The sequence below is a fragment of the Panthera leo genome, chromosome C2 (assembly GCF_018350215.1).
Source record: "Panthera leo isolate Ple1 chromosome C2, P.leo_Ple1_pat1.1, whole genome shotgun sequence".
NCBI classification, from domain to species: Eukaryota; Metazoa; Chordata; class Mammalia; order Carnivora; family Felidae; genus Panthera; species Panthera leo.
Genome location: NC_056687.1, coordinates 108,781,583 through 108,797,645, shown reverse-complemented (window position 1 = coordinate 108,797,645; position 16,063 = coordinate 108,781,583). Strand labels below are relative to the sequence as shown.

The 16,063-nt window shown below is 41.4% G+C and overlaps 1 long non-coding RNA gene across 1 annotated transcript; it reads left to right on the top strand.

Annotated features, from left to right (window-relative positions):
• Nucleotides 1–9,364: 9,364 nt before the first annotated feature.
• LOC122230119 lies at nt 9,365–11,004 on the top strand. The gene is made up of 2 exons (XR_006207289.1): nt 9,365–9,591; nt 9,714–11,004. It is a non-coding gene; the product is annotated as an uncharacterized LOC122230119 (long non-coding RNA).
• The last annotated feature ends 5,059 nt before the right edge of the window (nt 11,005–16,063 follow it).

Below are 16,063 nucleotides of genomic sequence, written 5' to 3'. Positions count from 1 at the left end.
CTCAGTCGGTTAAGTGTCTGACTTTGGCTCAGAGGGTCATGATCTTGCGGCTCCTGGGATCGAACCCCGCTTCCCGCTCTGTGTTGACAACTCAGAGCCTGGGGCCTATTTCAGATTCCGTGTCTCTCTCTCTCACTCTCCGCCGCTGCCCCCCGCCTGCACTCTGTCTCTCTCTCTCAAAAATAAATAAACATTAAAAAAAAAAGAAAAAAGAAAAGTTTTTTACCAGAGAATTAAGAAGCTCTATATGTTGATACAGAATGATAAAACACATGGTTATAAGAAAAAAAAAATGCAAAATCACATGGCTGGTGCACTACCACTTTATTTTTAAAAGGAGGGAAAAAGCATCCATATGTATTTGCATGTACAGTTCCCCCCTTATCCACACAAGATAGGTTCCAAAACCCCCAGTGGATGCCTAAAATGGTTGATAGTACCGAGCTTTATACAAACTACGTTTTTTTCCCTATACGTACCTATGATGAAGCTTAATTTATAAATCAGGCACGGTAAGCGATTAACAACTACTAAAGTGTACCAATTATGACAGTGTACTGTAAGGAAAGTTATGTATGTAATAAATGTGGTCTCTCTCGCTCTCAAAACACCCTGTACCTACTCACCCTTCTTGTGATGGTGCCAGATGTCAAAACGCCCGCGAAACGAGAGGAAGCGAGGTGAATGACGTAGGCAGCGTGACGTAGTGTTAGGCTGCTACTGACCCTCTGATGATTCGTCAGGAGGATCTTTTGTTCCCAGTTACTGAAACTGCGGAAAGCGAAACCGCAGACAAGGTGGGGACTACTATATATATTGTATACATAATTACACATGTGTGTTGTTCTGAAAAAAATACACAAGAAATGAATGATACTGTTGGTCTATTAGAGATATAACTGGATGACTGAGGGACAGAGGTAAGAGAGGATTTTCACTAAATGCCCTTTTAAGGTTTTTAAATTGTTAAGCATGAGAATGTATGACCTATTCAGCTATTCTTTTCCAGCAAATAAATACACAGCAATAAGAAGAATTTTGTAGACAGATGTACACTTTTTTATTTATTTCTCCAAAATGGGATGAGAAACTTAAGAATGTGTTGAGAACTGGTCCTGACTTGAGTTTTTGCTTTTGACTGAAACTTGGACACTAAATAACAGATTTCACATTTCTCTCTTTTGATGAGTGAAAAAAGAAGTTTGTAAACAGTTTGTGTTCCCTCTCTTCTAAGACTGTATTTTAATGACTTACCCAGTAAACAGAAAAATACTTCCAATTCGCGACTCATTTAAAACAAAACAAAACAAAACACTATGGTTCAGAATAAAACACTTGTATACAAGCTTTTTTTTTTTTTTTTTTTTTCAATTTGAGAAGAAAAGATTCCTCTGACAATCACATTCAGACACTGCTCAGGAAAATAAAAGAATAATCACGTTACAGATTTCTCTATGGGGGAAAGTAATGGGCGGGGGACTTTCTAGCCTTTGCTCCGTAAACACACTGCCAGCATTTAGAGAGGTTCAGCTGCTCAGGAGTGGGAAAGTCTGATTTCCACTGGCCCGTGGAGTCTGGCTGCAACCAATAGGTGATGTTTTATGAAAGAAAGAAAACAAATCAAAAAACTTCCCCAGCCCTGTTATAGACATTCAGAAGAGTTTAAGGAAAACTGCTCTTACAAATTACTAAATGTGAGGGGTGCCTGGGTGGCTCAGTCAGTTAAGTGTCTGACTCTTGATCTCAGCTCAGGTCTTGATCTCAGGGTTGTGAGTTCAAGCCCCATCTCTTAACAAAAACAAAACAAAACAAAAAACTAAATGTGAAAAAACAATTACTAAATGTAAACTTTGGTGAAAGTTAAAAAGCTAGTAAGAAAGAATACAAATCAAAACCCCAAAGAGGTATCACCTCACACCTGTCAGAATGGCGAAAATCAAAAACATAAGAAACAACAAATATTGGTGAGGATGCAGAGAAAAAGGAATCCTTGTGCACTGTTGGTGAGAATGCACACTGGTGCAGCCACTGTGGAAAACAGATGGAGGTTCCTCAAAAAATTACAAAGAGAATTACCCTATGATCCAGTAATTCCACTACTGGGTATTTACCCAAAGAATATGAAAATACTAATTAAAAAAGATATATGCACCCCTATGTTTAGCGCATTATTTACAATAGCCAAGATATGGAAGCAACCCAAGTGTCCACCCATAGATGAATGGATAAAGAAGAGGCGCTACAGATAGAAAGAGAATAGAATAATATTCAGCCATAAAAAAGAATGAAATCTTGCCATTTGCAACAACATGGATGGACCTAGAGGGTAAAATGCTAAGTGAAAAAAGTCAAAGAAACCCAAATACCATATGATTCCACTCATGTGTAGAATTTAAGAAACAAAACAAATGAACAAAGAAAAATGACAAACTAGAAAATAGTCTCTTAAGTGTAGAGAACTGATGGTTACCATAGGGGAGGCGGGATGGGGGATGGATGAAATAGGGGAAGGAGAGTAAGAGGACACTTACCATGATGAGCACTGAGTAATGTATAGAATTGTTGAATCACTACATTATACACCTGCAACTAATATAACTCTATACATTAATTATACTGGAATTACTTCCCAGTCTCCTACTTTTACCACTTAGGAGTCAGGATGTGATTACTTATTCAGTTCTTTATTATTCAAACCCAAGCATTCTTTTTATTTTTTACTTTAATTTTATGTATTGAATTTAAGCTTCAAAATCCAAAAGGCACAAAAGGGTATAAAATGAATAGTTTACCTCGTATCTGTCTCTCAGCAACCAACATTATTAGTTTCTTGTATATTCTTTCAGATATATTCTATATGCATACAAGGAAACCTTACCTTTTTTTTTCTCAACCTTCCCTTTTCTTCTCTTTTACACAAATGGCTACATGGAACCATGTCTTTAAATTGAAATAAAACTCAAAAAATCTTTACATAATCTTAACTCCTTATATGAACACATTACTCCTGTCTATAAAGAAATCTCTTTTAAAAAGACAAATTTCTTTTCAACATCTCCCATATCACTCAAAGTTAAGAGAGAGTTGTTTGGAAGAAAAAAAAAAACGGGTGAGATCTAAAAAACTAAACTGCATACAATTACACAACAAATCAACTCACTGAATTTCTGGTCCAGGATTCTGATTGATCCCTGAAAAAAACTATAGATCTTCAAAGTTCCCACCAAGGGTAGTTTTGCAGAGGCAACATTAACACTCCATGGAAACCTGTTCCGGGGTCCAAAGGCCCCTTCAATGAAATTCAAGAGGGAGAGAAGAGGGAAGTAGGAAGCTAAATTCCAATGTTTGGTTCTTGTGGATTAGCAACAAGGAAGTGAAGGCAGATGAAAAGAAGCCAGGATTGCCTCAGATCAGTTAATCAGTAACACATATGCTAGCACTAGATCCTTCTGCCTTTTAGCGGGAATTGATAATTCATGGGCACCTGAATGTCTGGACAAGTGTGTAAGTCCCTTGTTAAGTTAAGAAGAACCAGCCACAGAGAAAAGAGGCTGCTAGTAGGGTAAGCCACAGATGCTCAAGAAGAGGGAAACCTTGGAACCTGCCGGGGTCCTTCCTGTGTAGTACCCAAAGCCAAGACTGATTTCCAAAGTGGAGTCCAGCATCCATTTTCTGAAACCCTCAAACTTCTCTTCCCTGCTAGAGTCAGACATAGGGAGTAAGAAGGGCCAGGAGAGAGGTGTGCTTTTAAAAGCATGGTTTGCGGGGCACCTGGGTGGCTCAGTCAGTTAGGCGTCTGACTTCAGCTCAGGTCATGATCTCACAGTCTGTGGGTTCCAGCCCCGTGTCAGGCTCTGTGCTGGCAGCTCGGAGCCTGGAGCCTGCTTCGGATTCTGTGTCTCCCTCTCTCTCTGCCCCTCCCCTGCTCATACTCTGTCTCAAAAATTAATAAAAGCATTAAAAAAAAATTTTAAAAACATGGCTTGCTACTAAGAACACTAGACCAAATGTCTGCCAGCAATGTCAAGGTTCAACGCAGCTCAGCTGTGTTAAGTGCAGACATTCGTAAACTTCAGTTTCTGCGTGGGTAAACCAGCCCAGTCCAATCCAGTTTCAATTTCTCAACAACAAAGCAGAGCTGTTTTAGGGGCACCAAAACTCCAGCTTAAGTTTAGAAATTTTCCGCAACTGGACCACCTGGGTGGCTCACTTGGTTAAATAGCCACTCTTAATTTCAGTTCAGGTCATGATCTCACAGTTCATGAGATCAAGCCCCGTGTCAAGCTCTGCCCTGACAGCCTGGAGCCTTCTTGGGTTTCTCTCTCTCCCTCTCTCTCTCTGCCCCTCCCCAACTTGCATACACACACCCTCCCTCTCTGTCTCTCAAAATAAATAATCTTTAAAAGAAAAAAAGAAATTTTCAGCAACTATCCAAGATAGTTATTATCCAAGTTAGCAATTATCCAAGATAATTCTGATCTCCAATTTGAAAAGCATTACAGGAAGATACCCACTGGTTCATGCCAGCAATGTCTCTCACTACTATTTCAAAAAAATAAGTGGGCAAAGGTTACAGAAGATAAAACTAATATTTAAGTCTTAGGATGCCAGAAAACACACATTAAAACCATGAGGGGTCCTCTTAGACCCGCTGCAATTTGACAACAATCCAGAAGTGATAAATAAGTGAGCCGCTTTGATGTAGAAAAGCCCCTGCAGAAGAGAACCTAAACACCACTCACTTCTAAACAAATAGCCAACACAGTTTACAAACAGTCTTGAGTGTTTTTCTGGAACCAGGGCTGAATTTATAACCTCCTAAACTCCACATAGGGAATGCAGCTTCTCCACTCACCAAACAGCTGATTAGAAACGTTTCTACCTGCCTGTACTTTGGATAAAAGAGTTTGAAAAGAAAGCCAACCCAGTATTTTTCATAAACTCAGTCTTTGTTTCCCAAGTGGCAACATGATCTGATAGAACACATAGGCTGAAAGACCCAGGCTCAAATTCCAAGTCTGTTCCATGCTGGCTTAGATCTTGGGCAAGAAATGAACCTCTCTGAGCCTCATCAGGGACATGAGAGAATTCCTGCCTCCTGATTATTGTGGGCTTTAAAGAGACACACAGTAAATGTCGAGCCACGTGGTCAGAACACATTAGTATTCATTTTCTCCTTTTCTTGCAGAACACCTTCAAATTTTTACTAAATAACCAGAAAAACTGTTTCCCATTACATTAAATCATAATGATGCCAGAATTCCTCAGACTAAAATAGATAATAATTGAAAAAGCTCTTCTGCATATATGCAAACCATGTGTCCGTATGATATACACATGTGTATAACCAAATATATAATCAAAAGGTGCTCACTGTCAATTCTACTCAGTGAAATTAAATCACAGGACATTGCTGTTTATCATTTTTTGTCTACAACTATAGTAACTTCAAGTCTAGAGCAAGGATTTCATATGTGCCTGACCTTGATTTCCTGGAAATAGCAGAATCATTAAAAATCAGAAACTTGGCATTTTCATCCCAATTCGGTCATTTATTAACCATGTGACTTTAAGAAAATCATTTAGCAACCTTGGGCCCTGGTTTCCTGACTTACATAATGAACATGATAGATTCATCTTTTTCTGCTCTGTAATTTTATGACTAAAATGAGGCACAGGTGCTTAGCTTAGTGCATCCAAAATGCAGTCGGTGAGAATGTTTTTAACTTTGCTATAAAAGTTCTCCTGGTTGTCCCCTCTGCACCCACCCTGTCCTCTTCTACTTTGAAGCACAGAAAACAGAGGCCCTGATGATAATAACACAAAGCTGTGTAAACTTCTTCATGGGCCCTTAAAACGCACTTCTAATTCGGTACACCCTACCACAGCAGTACTGAATTTCTCCTTAAACAAAAATGGTCACGGGTGTCAAAGAGATGTGAGTGAGTGTCCACTGAACTGTGTCTAAATGATTTTCCTTGTGAGGAAAGCCAGCCTGGAATAAGCCCCTACTAGTGAGAAGAGAAAACATGCTTCCCAGGCTGAGGAGGCATTGTTCAAAGTAATGAGTTCTGCACCACTTGGTCCACACTTCACAGCAGAGTCTGATTTTCATAGACAAAGAGCAATAACCAAATGGAGATGCTCTTCAGCAAGATTTTCTGAGCTGATTATTGTTATTAAACTCATGAGGTGGTGGGAGAAAAAAAAAAAAAAAAAAAGGAGACTACAGTCTCCCTAACCTGCTACATTCTCCAAAAGAGGAAGGTTTGTCAACCTTGGTCAGTATTATGCCAGGGGGTTGTCTGTCACAGCTATAATGGATTTCGAGTCTAAACTCACTACAAATGCCTAGAATTATTCCAGCTCAAAAGTCTAAATGTTTAAATGCTCTACTGTATTCCTTTTATCCTTCTATCATAATTTTATCTTTTTTTTTTTTTTTTTTTTTTTTTTTTTTGCCCAGAGAAATAACAGTCATGATCCTTGAAGCATGCAGACCAACACTATTCTTAGAAGGGAGCTGCAGGAGGTTTATTATGTCATGAAACATGGAGCCAGAACAAAGGACTACTGAATCACTCACCTTATCTTCATCTAAGAAACCTGAGAATTACAGGGTTTCCCTGTTCCTCTCAAACTCAGCACTGCACTTGTGAAGACAGCAAGTTGTAGGGCCCAGTCTATACTACAAAAATGTAAAAAAAAAAAAAAAAAAAAAAATAGATGCACACAATGCTTCTCACAATATACTTCTCTAAAATACTCAGAAACAATGTTCAGGATTATTTTAAATCAAAGTTTAAACATTTGTTTCTGAATCTAGATGTATGATTGCTCAGCACTAAATCAACTGTTCTCCCTAAGAGTACTGTAAGTATTTACTCTGAAAACCTGAAACAGCATTAGAATTATTTCAGAACTCAACTCTGAGTTTATCGAAGGCAGGAATATAGATTGATTTATATGCCTTATATACAGTTTTCAATAAATATTTGTTGACTAAATGAATAAATCTCATTTAATTAAGAGTTTTCCCAGTATATTACATTAGGGCACCTTAACACAAAGCACCAATATTCTATTTTTATAATTCTATCCTTGTAATTATTTAGAAGACTGATTCTAAAAATAAGTTCAATTGATATTGATGATGTAAGAAAATGTATCAAACAGAAGCAGTAACTTTAACAGCTTTTATGCCGAATATGGTGCAGCAATAAATCTTGGCTCTGCCCATCAACCTTCCCTCCCTTTGTCTCCTTCCCAATGCCTGTCCCCAGCCTTCCCCCAAGCACTTGCAATCTCATTATCCCATGATCTGCTAAACTGCAGTTCACCTCCTGGAACCAGCAGAAACACATGTCACTGAGAATTACGGAACTGGAGCCAGTTACAAACCACCAAATAGGGTCACAAAGTATCTGAACCTGAAAATTAAGAGTGTTTCTATTTTTTTTAATTATGAGAAAAGGGGAAAAAACTTAATTGGACAGTTTTGAACATTTGAGCTAGATGGATTGCATAATGTCTAGGCATTTATAATGAATGGGATGGGAGAGATAACTTTAACAGCATGTTATTTGCTAATCAGCTGAAAAGTAATATTATGTTGACTTCATTTGCTGATGGTGGAAGGATATTGTCTGAAAACTTCTACCACTAATAAACATTTGCTACTCTTGAAGGCAAATTGTTTAAAAGTAGGATACAGCAAGACCATACCCCTAGTTCTTCATCTAAAGTATTTTTATGCCACACTTTATTCAGAAAGAGTTACTCCATTTTTAACTTTTACTATTTTAATTTTAACCAATATTTATTTAATAACAACTAGACACATTAATCCTGCAGCCTAGAAAAATGATCAACAAGATTCAGGTCCTTAAGATGTGTACCCTTGCCAAATGCTAACCTGTGTGTAAATAAATGGGATTTCCTAAAAGGGATAGAAGCTGTGGAGACTCACAATTTCAAGAAAAGGAAAAGGACATTCTTAACGGGAAGCTTGAGAAAACTGACTGGTTCCCAGTAAGGCTTCTTGAAACATTCCCTGCAGAAGATTAACCTCAGAAGTGAACAAAACTGAGGGGCAACTGGAAAAACAATCACTCCTTCTGGGAAAGCTTTTGTTTCTTTTCAGTGGCATTTTACTTCGGTCCATTTTGGAGCTCATCTCCTTCTCATAAACATGCCATAAGGAGGACACAGGTGCTCGGGTTTGCACACACTGCACTAACCACCTGCGCAAAGGAGGCCCAAGTCTGTAACCTTACTGCTCAAGAGCAAGGGTCTGATTGAATTTTTTAATGCCTCACCACCAAGGAAATATATTTTATTTAGTGGGGGTAACAGTTTAGTTACTGCCCCAATGATCAAAATGGTAATGCGAAACGGCGGGGAGGTGGGGGACAGTCTTCTATTTCAGTTTAGTTGGTTATTGTTTTAATGCTGAACTGTTAGCGTAAAAATGAGATCATAAACTCATTCCGAGTTACAAACAAAGAAAAGGAAGAGGAGAGAGGGGGCCGCAGACGCCCAACAGGGGACTGGGCTTAGGGGCGAGCCTGGTGGCATCTCTGACTCGCGGCGCCGTCGCCATGGGAACCCCGCGCAGGCGCAGAGAGCGACGCCGCGCAGCCGAGACTTGCCTCCACCTCCCCGCGCGGCGTCGCTCCGGTGCCCTCGTTTATTCCAGGAAAGGGTAATGGAGTAAATCCTCCTCGCGCTGAGTGTACCCGGCCTTCTCCGAAAGGGTCCTGAGTGGGGTCACCGAGCACAGGAAGAGTCGTGAGACTCCCCAAGAATAATGGACAGCGTACTTTTCCTTTCTGGGAAACGCGGACCTGCTTTCTCCGCGCTGTCGGGAGGTCAGAGTACGGTTCTGGGGACCCCGCGTGTGGGTGAAGCATCCTGCAGCAAAGCTTCGCCCTCCAACGGACGAAACCCCATCCACCGCCACGGGCGACTCGAGAAGTCATTTCTGGCGCGGGCACATGCACACCCACGTCTTCTGAATTACGCCCCCCAACCAACCCCCCTCCAGGACTAGCCGTGGTCCAGTTCGCGCTGGGGGTTTGGGGGATCCCCACGCACAATACTCACAGTCCCTTAAAGAGCGCGTCCCGGCCGGGACTGGGAAGAGGAACTTGAGCCACCTGCTCATTTGCACACCTGGTCTGGTGTACCAGTCCTCGTTCTCTTTCCGCCTAGCTCCCCCCAAAGCACTGACCTGCTCAACTTTGAGTGTACGGCAGTTGAAGGATTCCTGGGAGTCCTTGGCACAGGAGCAACCTCCAAAGTGCTGGGGTGGTGAATTGTGGGCCCCTGTGACTTTCAACTCCAAAACCCCGTCGAGGGACGGAAAAGCCCCCCAGAAGCGCACTTCTCCCCACCAGCCAACAGAAAACCCTGAGACGCGCAGGGGAGAGCGGGGCGCCGCCGCCACAACCTGCTTTCTCATTCAAATCCTTACGCTTACACTGGAGCCCCCTCCCTCCCAGCCCCGCAGCTCCTGAGGAAATCAGGAACTGGAGCTAGAGAGAGCGGACTGGAGCTCCCACCTCCTCCAAGGGCCCCAGCCGGCCGGGGGTAAGGGGTCGAGGGCTGGACCTGGACCGCCCCCTACCCCCGGGCGCATGCGCCCTTACGGGGCTCTCAGGGGGCAAGAGCCAGAAGCACTGGGAATAAAGTCTTTTTTTTTTTACCCGTAGGTTTCAAAGTTTCCCAAACCCAGGGACACCTCCTGGATTCTCAGTTTGGGGCTGTGTTCCCAAGAGCCTCGGTGGTTGTAGGATAAAGGAGTTTGGAGAAACGAAGTTGGAAGCGAGGAAACAGAATGGGAACGGTTTGCAGCTTGCACCAAAGTAAAAAAGTGTCAGAACCACACCTTAAAAGAAAATCCCAAACCGCCCATCTTATGTCACCTTCTCTTACATTTCTAAGAAAATAGCATTTAGTATGCTGTTATAACCAAGGAAATCTGCCTTGAGTAAAGTGCAACTAAGACGGAGGAAGAGGGAGTGTAGGTAACCCCCTGCCTTTATTCCCCCCACCTCCCACCGTCAGTTCTTCCAGATGTTTCTCCTAAACGTTAACGGGACAGTTATTCAATCGATCAGTTTAGTGGCTGGCAGACTCCAGCGGCCACCCGGCAGTAAGAGCTTGGCCAGGGCGGAGGAAAGCTTGCACACAGTAGGTATTCAAATAGTGATGCAAATGATGAAATCTACTGAGTGCAAAGACAAGGTGATTGACTCGGTTGGTGCGGCTGCTGGAACGCTGACTACCGCTAGCCTCGGCAGTCACGGGGTGATCCGGTCTCAGGATTCCAGGATTTGCATTTATCAGCCTTCATTCAACCTGCCCTATTGTTAGTTCAAAGCCTGGCTGGGAGGGACTTCTAGACTCTGCTCCTCACTCACCTTCAGTTTAAAATTCTCCACCAATAAGAAGGTCCTAGAAAAGCTGGCAGCATAGGGTTGGCAGGGATTTTCTGGGCTTAGTGACAACATAAACTAAAGTCATTTTCTTTTTCATGCGTGAATTTGCTCAGGAAGTTACAACTGAGTGCTCCAGCTTGGAGAGAAGGGCCGGGCTGCCTGTCCGCTTTGACGGACAGTTAGTGTGGGGGGTGGCAGCACCGTGACCTCTCAGTGCAAGATCTAGGGTTTCACCTTTTCATCCCACTTAGCCGATACCATAGAAACAACCCATTTGTATTATTCAATTCAACAGAGGCAATTACAATGTCACAGCAAAGCACCATGGGCATGAAGAAACTTTATCCTGAAAGCAATCTTGGACTCTCAAAAAAAAAAAAAAAAACGCCACGGGAATAGTCATTTGAATTTCTTCATGCCAGGCTACCAGGAAAAAAGCAATTTGGAAAAACACATATAAGGTCGTTTGGCTCCAAAGAAAGAAACCTCCCAATTTTTTAAATATGTCCATACAAAAATCCTCAATTTATAAGAAATTAAACAGGTAAGGTAACTCTTCTAACCCCAAATTGCTTCTTGTTTTGCATGCAAACATGTGCTGTTTAGAGATTTGTTTTGCTGGTAATCTCCATGGTGAACAGGAAGTCCAAAAAGAGAGAATGAGAGACGCGCACACCAAGACAACCCTTCACACAACCATGGAAGTTATCCACTCCAAACCTCCTGTGTTTGTCTTTCTCATACCTGAAAACCCACAGATGGGTGTTAAAATAAGCTCAGACACCAAGTTTCAAAACAAGAGCATTTGTTTGTGATGCAGTCTTTATTTTGAAAGTTTTAATTTCCATAATTTCAAGAACTTCAAATTTCTTTATGCAGTGTTTCAAACCTACTAAAATCAAGGCAAATACCCATATAATACTCCTGCTCCTTTACACCTTTTTTTTAAATAAAGCATTACAGATACAGCTAAAACCCCATTTCCTGGCCCTCCTCCCTCCCATTGTGTGAATCATACTTAATCATGGTCTTAAGTGTTTAGGACATATGGATATATCCATAAATCTTTTAATGTAGCTTTTCCCTGTGAGTTCTTTTTTTTTAACACCATTAATCAGAAAAATCACTAACTAAAACCAAGAAAATATTGTTACATTGCTAAGTGTTTGGAAGCCAGACAGAACTATTTTTCCCTGCTGGTGACGGGGGAATGATAACAAAGGGATTAGACAGTGGGTAGTAAACAGCCTCTCTAGGTTACACAAACCCTTCCATGGTTACAGAATGGTCAATAGAAAAACAAAACAAATACTACCCCCTTCCTTCACTGGGTACAAGAGAATTGGGGGAAAAAATGGGATCTAGATTAACACTTCTTTGGGCAGGTAAAACAAAAGTCCTATCTGAGTAATACCTTTTTTTGCATGGTCTCTTGGTCACCTAAACACTAATCTTTTAGTGTGGATTTACCCCTTTTCCAAATATAAGGGCTTCTGCTGGTAGCTCAATTCAAGGTTGAAATCAATCCCGCTGAGAAGTCCGGAGTTGAATCTTCCTTGCTTCCCCATACACGGGGACCTCCATCTGTACTGCAAGTTCAGCCAAGCCCTTTACAGCAGTCCTTTGACTTAACCTCCCCTGTGCAGTAAAAGGGCTATGAAAGCACCGATTTTTCTTAAATGCCATTTACTGGTGAAAGACATCCTTCCCCACCCCCACTCTCCTCTGGCTTCCAGAGCGATGACTCTCATTAATTATACTGGCACAGCACTGTCTGGCCTCCCTTCTAAATAGCTGCCAGATTTCTACATATCACCTCTGCCTTGATACAGAATGTGCACTGACAACAGGATCACAGAAAATCCTGTAAAAGGTGCCTGATAGCTGGTAAGATGATTGATGTGCTTTGAGGTGGGCCTGCTGTGCTGTGCTGCGCATAAAGGGTTTCTTAGAAAACTGCACTAGGAATCTCTGTTTTGGAAGTAGATATTTCTAGCTGTACCAAAAGGGTGGCTTTCAGTTGCAAAAACAGGCATATTTAAGATACTCGAATTTAATCAGCAATAATCTGCAAGTTATATCCATAAGGCAAGAAAGTGAAGGAGATGAATATTATCCCTATTTTAACCAATGCACCAAAAAGTCACAAGAATAACCAAAGAGTTTGACAATTACTGAGGAGTTATATCTCTCCCAACACATTTCTTGAGTACTTGCCATGTACCAGACACTGTGCTAGATGGTAATTCTTAGCTGGAATTCAGATAGTACTCCTAAAGTACAGATCAGTAGCTCTCCTAACGGCCCTACTTTTAAATACAAATAACAAAACCACAACTCAAAGTAGCTTGAGTAAAATAGCCAGTGTAGTGAGTCCCACCTTACAAAAGAGGCAAGGATAAAGGCTTCAGGAATCACTGGATCCAGGAAATCAGAATTCATCATTTCTTTCTCATATTCTCACTTTTGATCCTTCCTTTTCTCTCCCTGCTTTTCTCAATGTTTCTTTGTTTAATGTTTATTTTTGAGAGTGAGAGAGAGCACGAATGGGGAAGGGACAGAGAGAGAGGGAGACACAGAATCTGAAGCAGGCTCCAGGCTCTGAGCTGTCAGCACAGAGCCTGACGTGGGGCTCGAACCCACGAACCGTGAGATCATGACCTGAGCCCAAGTCGGATGCTTAACTGACTGACCCACCCAGGCACCCCTCGATGTTTCAACCTTACTCTTTCCTATTACATAGGCGCTTCCTCTATAGGCCAGTGGGTAGAGAAAACATTACCAGAGACAGCTCCAGGTCTCAATCATCTCAGCTAGTGTTCCCAGGGTAAAGAGAGGATTTTTTTTTTTTTGCTTTTACTATCTGTAAATAAGATTGTAAGAAAGTGGGGTGCCTAGGTGGCTCAATCAGTTGAGTGTCTTTTCAGCTCAGGTCATGATCTCACGGATCGTGGGACAGGCTCTGCACTGTCAGCACAGGATTCTCTGTCTCCCTCTCTCTCTGCCCCTCCCTGCCGCACACACACTCTGTCAATTAAAAAAAAAAAAGAAAGAAAGAAAGAAAAATGAAAAGATTGTAGGCAAGGATCCTAAATGACCTGGTTCAGGTCACGTGTCCATCCATAGGTCAATTAATGTGGTCAACAACAAGTAGAGTGTATATATAGCCAGTCTCTGATTATATACCCACCCCTACAGCCAGGAGTTGGGGTACCTTGAGTAGCAGCCCCACCAGAACTATGTGGAGTCAGGAGGATTTGTCCCCCATAGGAAGGGGGCTGTTCTTTCCAAATGAGGGTAGGAATGGGTTCTGGCAGATAAAAAGAGCAAGGGTCCCCTACTGTGTCACCTCCTGAATCTGCCACCAAAGATAGCCATAAACACCTTTGATAGATTCCTATGTGTATGACAGACATTAAAAAAAAATGAGTAAAGAAACTTCCCGTGTCCATTAGGAAGAACTGAGGGGACGGGCAGTATAAATGCCACCAATCTTTCCCTCCCTAGCTACAGAAGCATATATCCCCACATGAAGCATATATCCACACATGAAACACATATTCCCACATGAAGCATATATCCCCATATGAAGCATATACCCCCACATGAAGCATATATCCCCATTTGCTAAGCTGAAAAAGGAGAGAAAGGAACATAAATAAGCAAGATGGCTGACCTCGAGAAGAGTGGCTTTGTATTTGTGCTTTTCACTTTTTATCACAGAAATTTTCATACGTACACAAAAGTAGAATAGTACAATGAAGCCCTACATATTGGTCACCCAACTCTCAACAATTATTAATATTATGAAAATCTTTTATCTATTCAGGAATGTGACGGATTCACTGAATACTTAGTTTCATAAATTAACACATTTTGCCCTGTTGTGATCTTGGTTAATGGAAGGAATGCGTGCCTACAAAATAACTAAATTAAATAAGACTACTACAAATAAATAAGTAAATAAATAAATAAATAAATGAATAAATAAATAAATAAGACTACTACATGTGAAGCTCTTAGCAAAATGCCTAGCACAAAATAACCTCTCAAAAATCTCAATTATTGGGGCGCCTGGGTGGCTTAGTCGGTTAAGCATCCAACTCTTGGTTTCTGCTCAGGTCATGATCTCATGGTTTGTGAGTTCAAGCCCCACGCTGGGCTCTGTTGCTGAAGGTGCAGAGCCTGCTTAGGATTCTCTCTCTCTGCCCTTCCCTTGCTCATGCTCTCTCTCTCTCAAAATAAATAAACAGTCTTAAAAAAAAAAAAAAGTCAATTTTGTAGGGGTGCCTGCCTGGCTCAGTTGATGGAGCATGTAACTTTTGATCTTGGGGTTGTGAGTTTGAGCCCCACGCTGGGGGTAAAGATTACTTAATAAATAAATTACTGGTATTACTTGCAACCTATTTAAAGCTTTTAAACATTAGCAAAGTCTACACATTGAAATGTATTTGGGCTACAGAGGAAAACAAATTAAGGCTAAACTCCTTGCCAATAGACAATAACATTTTTAAGTGCTCCATTTAAAAATTTTTTTTTAATGTTTAATTTTGAGAGAAAGAGAGTGTGTGTGAGTGAGCAGGGGAGGGGCAGAGAGAGAGGGAGACACAGAATCTGAAGCAGGCTTCAGGCTCTGAGGTGTCAGCGCAGAGCTGACATGGGGCTCGAATTCACAACCAATGAAATCATGACCTGAGCCAAAGTCAGACGTTTAACTGACTGACTCACCCAGGAGCCCTGTAAGTGCTCAATTTTTAAATGGGTGATTTGTAATTTTTATAGCACAAGCCTATGTAATTGTTTCCCCCTTCCTATATGAAAACATCAAAAATATTACAAGCAGGGGCACCTGGCCGGCTCAGTCAGTGGAGCATAGGGCTCTTGATCTCAGGGTTGTGGGTTCAAGCCCCACATTGGGTGTAGCGATTACTCAAAAACAAAAATGTTTTTAAAAGTATATTATAAGCAAATGCACTTTTCACCTTACAAATAGTAAGACACATGTTAAACTGTCAAGGTCAGGAAAGAGCTTGGACTAAATATCGGAATTCTGAATTCCAGGTTCCCTACTTGAGTACCTTGGCAAAATAATCCAGCCTTCAATGCTGGGTGAAAACAAAATAGCAGAATTGAGTCTGTCTAGGTTAAATCCATCAGTTCAACTAAGATTTTCTTATACCTCGGTTATACTTCTTAAAAGACTCTCAGTTCCCAGTATAGAATGAATACTTTTTTTTAAGTGAATACTTTTTTTAAAAGTTCATTTATTTTTTTCAATAATCTCTACACCCAACATAGGGCTCAAACTCACAACCCCAAGATCAAGAGTCCCATGCTTTTCTGACTGAGCCAGCCAGGAGCCCCAGAAAGAGTACTTTTTAAAAGGCAGGAAGGATGCTAATTAAAGTGAACTTATTCCATTTTCTGTTTTTCTCCAACTTACTTCACTGTTTTCTCCTGGTGGTTGGGGGGCAGGGAATAAAGTATTCTAGAGAATACTTGACAATAGTATCAGCGCCCCCTTGACTTCCTCCTAAGAGCTTCCCAGCCCAGCTCTGTGACTTTTGTTTCCAGAAAGACCTCCCACAGAGCCAGTATCTACAATTTTCAAGATAGTCAGT